Source organism: Stegostoma tigrinum, chromosome 42, assembly GCF_030684315.1.
Source record: "Stegostoma tigrinum isolate sSteTig4 chromosome 42, sSteTig4.hap1, whole genome shotgun sequence".
Taxonomy (NCBI): domain Eukaryota; kingdom Metazoa; phylum Chordata; class Chondrichthyes; order Orectolobiformes; family Stegostomatidae; genus Stegostoma; species Stegostoma tigrinum.
In genome coordinates this window covers 15,883,864-15,892,721 of record NC_081395.1, presented here as the reverse complement: position 1 = coordinate 15,892,721, position 8,858 = coordinate 15,883,864, and positions in this window count along the sequence as shown.

The following is an 8,858-nucleotide window of genomic DNA, read 5'->3' as shown; positions in this document are numbered from 1 at the left end:
CACACACTCTCTCTCCCCTCACACACACACACACACACTCTCTATCTCCCCTCACACACACTCTCTCTCTCCCCTCACACACGCACTCTCTCCCCTCACACACACACACTCTCTCTCTCTCTCCCCTCACTCACACACACACACTCTCTCTCCCCTCACACACACACACACACACTCTCTCTCTCCCCGCACTCTCACTCACAAACACTCTCCCCCCCCGACTCTCACTCACACACACTCTCTCCCCTCACACACACAGGTACACTCTCTCTCTCCCCACCCCGCTCAATTAGACACAGTTTCTGCGCCCCCTCACTCACACACTCTCTCTCTCCCCTCACACACATTCTCTCTCTCCCCTCACACACATTCTCTCTCTCCCCTCACACGCACACACTGTCTCTCCCCTCACTCACACACACACACACTCTCTCTCCCCTCACACACACACACACACACTCTCTATCTCCCCTCACACACACTCTCTCTCTCCCCTCACACACGCACTCTCTCCCCTCACACACACACACACTCTCTCTCTCTCCCCTCACTCACACACACACACTCTCTCTCCCCTCACACACACACACACACACTCTCTCTCTCCCCGCACTCTCACTCACAAACACTCTCCCCCCCCGACTCTCACTCACACACACTCTCTCCCCTCACACACACAGGTACACTCTCTCTCTCCCCACCCCGCTCAATTAGACACAGTTTCTGCGCCCCCTCATTCACACACTCTCTCTCCCCTCACACACACACTCTCTCTCTCCCCTCACTCTCACACACACACACACACTCTCTCTCCCCTCAGTCTCACACACACTCTCTCTCTCCCCTCACTCTCACTCACACACACTCTCTCTCTCCCCTCACACACATTCTCTCTCTCCCCTCACACACACACTCTCTCTCTCCCCTCACTCACATACAATCTCTCTCTCCCCTCACTCACACACACACTCTCTCTCCCCTCACTCACACACACTCTCTCCCCAAACTCACACACACACACTCTCTCCCCTCACTCTCTCACACACACTCTCTCCGCTCACACACACACACACACTCTCTCTCTCCCCGCACTCTCACTCACAAACACTCTCCCCCCCCGACTCTCACTCACACACACTCTCTCCCCTCACACACACAGGTACACTCTCTCTCTCCCCACCCCGCTCAATTAGACACAGTTTCTGCGCCCCCTCATTCACACACTCTCTCTCCCCTCACACACACACTCTCTCTCTCCCCTCACTCTCACACACACACACACTCTCTCTCTCCCCTCAGTCTCACACACACTCTCTCTCTCCCCTCACTCTCACTCACACACACTCTCTCTCCCCTCACTCTCACTCACACACACTCTCTCTCTCCCCTCACACACATTCTCTCTCTCCCCTCACACACACACTCTCTCTCTCCCCTCACTCACATACAATCTCTCTCTCCCCTCACTCACACACACACTCTCTCTCCCCTCACTCACACACACTCTCTCCCCAAACTCACACACACACACTCTCTCCCCTCACTCTCTCACACACACTCTCTCCGCTCACACACACACACACACTCTCTCTCTCCCCGCACTCTCACTCACAAACACTCTCCCCCCCCGACTCTCACTCACACACACTCTCTCCCCTCACACACACAGGTACACTCTCTCTCTCCCCACCCCGCTCAATTAGACACAGTTTCTGCGCCCCCTCATTCACACACTCTCTCTCCCCTCACACACACACTCTCTCTCTCCCCTCACTCTCACACACACACACACTCTCTCTCTCCCCTCAGTCTCACACACACTCTCTCTCTCCCCTCACTCTCACTCACACACACTCTCTCTCCCCTCACTCTCACTCACACACACTCTCTCTCTCCCCTCACACACATTCTCTCTCTCCCCTCACACACACACTCTCTCTCTCCCCTCACTCACATACAATCTCTCTCTCCCCTCACTCACACACACACTCTCTCTCCCCTCACTCACACACACTCTCTCCCCAAACTCACACACACACACTCTCTCCCCTCACTCTCTCACACACACTCTCTCCGCTCACACACACACACACTCTCTCTCCCCTCACACACACACACACTCTCACTCTCACACACACACTTTCTCTCTCTCCTCACTCACACACACACACTCTCTCTCTCTCCTCACTCACACACACACACTCTCTCTCTCCCCTCACACACACAAACACACACTCTCTACCCTCACTCTCAAACACACACTCTCTCCCCTCACTCACACACACACACAGACACACTCTCTCTCTCTCCCCTCACTCACACACACACAATCTCTCTCTCCCCTCACACACACACTCTCTCTCCCCTCTCACACACACACACTCTCCCCTCACACACACACACTCACTCTCTCTCCCCTCACTCTCACACACACACTCTCTCTCTCTCCCCACCCCACTCAATTACACACACTGTCTGCGCCCCTCATTCACACACTCTCTCTCCCCTCTCATACACACACTCTCTCTCCCCTCACTCACACACACACTGTCTCTCTCCCCTCACTCTCACACACATACTCTCGCTCCCCTCACTCACACACACACACTCTCTCCCCTCACACACACACAGTCTCTCTCTCCCCTCACACACACTCTCTCTCCCCTCACACACACGCACTCTCTCTCCCCTCACTCACTCACGCACTCTCTCTCCCCTCACTCACACACGCACTCTCTCTCCCCTCACTCTCACACACCGTCTCTCTCCCCTCACTCTCACACACACACTCTCTCCCCTCACTCACAGACACACTCTCTCTCTCTCCTCTCACTCACACACACACTCTCTCTCTCTCCCCTCACACACACACTCTCCCCTCACACACACACACTCACTCTCTCCCCCTCACTCTCACACACACACACTCTCTCTCTCCCCACCCCACTCAATACACACACTGTCTGCGCCGTCTCATTCACACACTCTCTCTCCCCTCTCATACACACACTCTCTCTCCCCTCACTCACACACACACTCTCTCTCTCCCCTCACACACACTCCCTCTCTCACCTCACACACACACTCCCTCTCTCACCTCACACACACACTCACTCTCTGCCCTCACTCGCATACACTCTCTATCCCCTCACTCACACACACTCTCGCTCTCCCCTCACACACACACACTCTCTCTCCCATCACTCTCACTCACACACTCTCTCCCCTCACACACACACACACACACACACACACATACACACACACTCTCTCTCTCTCTCTCTCTCTCTCTCTCTCTCTCTCTCTCTCTCTCTCTCCCCCTCCCCTCACTCACACACACTCTCTCCCCTCACACACACAGGCACACTCTCTCTCTCCCCACCCTGCTCAATTAGACACACTTTCTGCGCCCCCTCATTCACACACTCTCTCTCCCCTCACTCTCTCACACACTCTCTCTCCCCTCACTCTCACACACACACTCTCTCTCCCCTCACTCACAGATACTCTCTCTCTCCCCTCACTCTCACTCACACACACTCTCTCTCTCCCCACCCCACTCAATTAGACACACTTTCTGCGCCGCCTCATTCACACACTCTCTCTCCCTCACACACACACACTCTATCTCTCTATCCCCTCACTCTCACACACACTCTCTCACTCCCCTCACTCACACACACACACACACTCTCTCCTCTCACTCTCACACACACACTTTCTCTCCGCTCACTCCCTCACACACACTCCCCTCACTCTCACATACACACTCTCTCCGCTCACACACACACACTCTCACCCCTCACTCTCACACACATACTCTCTCTCCCCTCACTCACACACACTCTCTCTCCCCTCACACACACACACACTCACTCTCACACACACACTCTCTTTCCCCTCACACTCACACACACACACTGTCTCTCCCTACCCCACTCAATTACACAACTGTCTGCGCCCCCTCATTCACACACTCGCTCTCCCCTCTCAAACACACACTCTCTCTCTCCCCTCACACACATTCTCTCTCTCCCCTCACTCACACACACACACACACTGTCTCTCCCCTCACTCTCACACACACACTCTCTCTCTCCCCTCACTCTCACTCACACACACTCTCTCTCTCCCCTCACACACATTCTCTCTCTCCCGTCACTCACACACACACTCTCTCTCCCCTCACTCACTCACACACACTCTCTCCCCTAACTCACACACACACACTCTCTCCCCTCACTCTCTCACACACACTCTCTCCGCTCACACACACACACACTCTCTCTCCCCTCACATACACACACACACTCTCACTCTCACACACACACTCTCTCTCCCCTCACTCTCACACACACACTCTCTCTCTCATCACTCACACACACACTCTCTCTCCCCTCACACACACAAACACACACTCTCTACCCTCACTCTCAAACACACACTTTCTCCCCTCACTCACACACACACACAGGCACACTCTCTCTCTCTCCCCTCACACACACACACAATCTCTCTCTCCCCACACACACATACTCTCTCTCCCCTCTCACACACACACACTCTCCCCTCACACACACACACTCACTCTCTCTCCCCTCACTCTCACACACACACTCTCTCTCTCTCCCCACCCCACTCAATTACACACACTGTCTGCGCCCCTCATTCACACACTCTCTCCCCTCTCATACACACACTCTCTCTCCCCTCACTCACACACACACTCTCTTCCCTCACTCACACACACACTCTCTCTCTCCCCTCACTCTCACACACATACTCTCGCTCCCCTCACTCACACACACACACTCTCTCCCCTCACACACACACACTCTCTCTCTCCCCTCAAACACCCACTCTCTCTCTCCCCTCACTCACACACACTCTCTCTCCCCTCACACACACGCACTCTCTCTCCCCTCACTCACACACACACTCTCTCCGCTCACACACACACACTCTCACCCCTCACTCTCACACACATACTCTCTCTCCCCTCACTCACACACACTCTCTCTCCCCTCACACACGCACACACTCACTCTCACACACGCACTCTCTATCCCCTCACACTCACACACACACACTGTCTCTCCCCACCTCACTCAATTACACAACTGACTGCGCCCCCTCATTCACACACTCGCTCTCCCCTCTCAAACACACACTCTCTCTCTCCCCTCACACACATTCTCTCTCTCCCCTCACTCACACACACACACTCTCTCTCCCCTCACTCTCACACACACTCTCGCTCTCCCCTCACTCTCACACACACACACTCTCTCTCTCCCCACCCCACTCAATACACACACTGTCTGCGCCGTCTCATTCACACACTCTCTCTCCCCTCTCATACACACACTCTCTCTCCCCTCACTCACACACACTCTCTCTCTCTCCCCTCACACACTCTCTCTCTCTCCCCTCACACACACACTCCCTCTCTCACCTCACACACACACTCTCTCTCTGCCCTCACTCACATACACTCTTTCTCCCCTCACTCACACACACTTTCTCTCTCCCCTCACACACACACACTCTCCCTCTCCCCTCACTCTCACACACTCTCTCTCCCATCACTCTCACTCACACACTCTCTCCCCTCACACACACACACACACATACACACACACTCTCTCTCTCACTCTCTCTCTCTCTCTCTCCCTCCCCTCATTCACACACTCTCTCTCCCCTCACTCTCTCACACACTCTCTCTCCCCTCACTCTCTCACACACACTCTCTCTCCCCTCACTCACAGATACTCTCTCTCTCTCCCCTCACTCTCACTCACACACACTCTCTGTCTCCCCTCACTCTCACTCACACACACTCTCTCTCTCCCCACCCCGCTCAATTAGACACAATTTCTGCGCCCCCTCATTCACACACTCTCTCTCCCTCACACACACACACTCTATCTCTCTATCCCCTCACTCTCACACACACTCTCTCACTCCCCTCACTCACACACACACAAACACTCTCTCCTCTCACTCTCACACACACACTTTCTCTCCGCTCACTCACTCACACACACTCCCCTCACTCTCACACACACACACTCTCTCCGCTCACACACACACACTCTCACCCCTCACTCTCACACACATACTCTCTCTCCCCTCACTCACACACACTCTCTCTCCCCTCACACACACACACACTCACTCTCACACACACACTCTCTTTCCCCTCACTCTCACACACACACACTGTCTCTCCCCACCCCACTCAATTACACACACTGTCTGCGCCCCCTCATTCACACACTCGCTCTCCCCTCTCAAACACACACTCTCTCTCTCCCCTCACACACATTCTCTCTCTCCCCTCACTCACACACACACTCTCTCTCCCCACACTCACACACACTCTCTCTCCCCTCACTCACACACAGACACACTCTCTCTCTCCCCTCACTCTCACACACACTCTCTCTCTCTCCTCACACACACACACACAATCTCTCTCTCTCCCCACCCCACTCAATTACACACACTGTCTGTGCCCCCTCATTCACACACTCCCTCTCCCCTCTCATACACACACTCTCTCTCCCCCCTCACTCACACACACTCTCTCTCTCCCCTCACTCACACACACACTCTCTCTCTCTCCCCTCACTCTCACACACACTCTCTCTCGCCCCTCACTCTCTCACAAACACACACTCTCACACACACTCTCTCTCTCCCCTCACACACACACTCTCTCTCTCCCCTCACACACGCACTCTCTCTCTCCCCTCACACATACACTCTCTCTCTCCCCTCACTCACACACACTCTCTCTCTCTCCCCTCACTCACACACACACACTCTCTCTGTCCCCTCACACACACACACACTCTCTCTCTCCCCTCACTCTCACTCACAAACACTCTCTCTCCCCTGACTCTCACTCACACACACTCTCTCCCCTCACACACACAGGCACACTCTCTCTCTCCCCACCCCGCTCAATTAGACACACTTTCTGCGCCCCCTCATTCACACACTCTCTCTCCCCTCACACACACACTCTCTCTCACCCTCCACTCTCACACACACACACACTCTCTCTCCCCTCACTCTCACACACACTCTCTCTCTCCCCTCACTCTCACTCACACACACTCTCTCTCTCCCCTCACTCTCACTCACACACACTCTCTCTCCCCTCACTCTCACACACACACACTCTCTCTCTCCCCTCACTTACACACACACTCTCTCTCCCCTCACTCTCACACACACACACTCTCTCTCTCCCCTCACTTACACACACACTCTCTCTCCCCTCACTCACTCACACACACTCTCTCCCCTCACACACACACCACACACTCTCACTCTCACACACACACTCTCTCTCCCCTCACTCTCACACACAAACTCTCTCTCTCCTCACTCTCACACACACACTCTCTCTCTCCTCACTCACACACACACTCTCTCTCTCTCCCCTCACTCTCACACACACACTCTCTACCCTCACTCTCAAACACACACTCTCTCCCCTCACTCACACACACACAGACACACTCTCTCTCTCTCCCCTCACTCACACACACACAATCTCTCTCTCCCCTCACACACACACACACTCTCTCTCCCCTCTCACACACAAACACTCTCCCCTCACACACATACACTCACTCTCTCTCCCCTCACTCTCACACACACACACTCTCTCTCTCCCCACCCCACTCAATTACACACACTGTCTGCGCCCCTCATTCACACACTCTCTCTCCCCTCTCATACACACACACTCTCTCCCCTCACTCACACACACACTCTCTTCCCTCACTCACACACACACTCTCTCTCTCCCCTCACTCTCACACACATACTCTCTCTCCCCTCACTCACACACGCACTCTCTCTCCCCTCACTCACACACGCACTCTCTCTCCCCTCACTCACACACGCACTCTCTCTCCCCTCACTCTCACACACAGTCTCTCTCACCTCACTCTCACACACACACTCTCTCCCCTCACTAACAGACACTCTCTCTCTCTCCTCTCACACACACACACACTCTCTCTCTCTCGCTCTCCTCACTCACACACGCACTCTCTCTCCCCTCACTCACACACGCACTCTCTCTCCCCTCACTCACACACGCACTCTCTCTCCCCTCACTCACACACGCACTCTCTCTCCCCTCACTCTCACACACAGTCTCTCTCCCCTCACTCCTACACACACATTCTCTCTCGCCCGTCACACTCACACACACACACACTCTCACACACTCTCTCTCTCTCCCCTCACTCACACACTCTCTCTCTCCCCTCACACATACACTCCCTCTCTCAACTCACACACACACTCTCTCTCTGCCCTCACTCACATACACTCTCTCTCCCCTCACTCACACACACTCTGTCTCTCCCCTCACTCACACACACTCTCTCTCTCCCCTCACACACACACACTCTCCCTCTCCCCTCACTCTCACTCACACACGCTCTCTCTCCCATCACTCTCACTCACACACTCTCTCCCCTCACACACACACACACACACACACATACACACACACTCTCTCTCCCCTCACTCTCACACACAAACTCTCTCTCTCCCCTCACACACACAAACACACACTCTCTCTCTCCCCTCACTCTCACACACACCCTCTCTACCCTCACTCTCAAACACACACTCTCTCCCCTCACTCTCACACACACACACTCTCTCTCTCCCCACCCCACTCAATTACACACACTGTCTGCGCCCCTCATTCACACACTCTCTCTCCCCTCTCAAACACACACTCTCTCTACCCTCACTCACACACACACTCTCTTCCCTCACTCACACACACACTCTCTCTCTCCCCTCACTCTCACACACATACT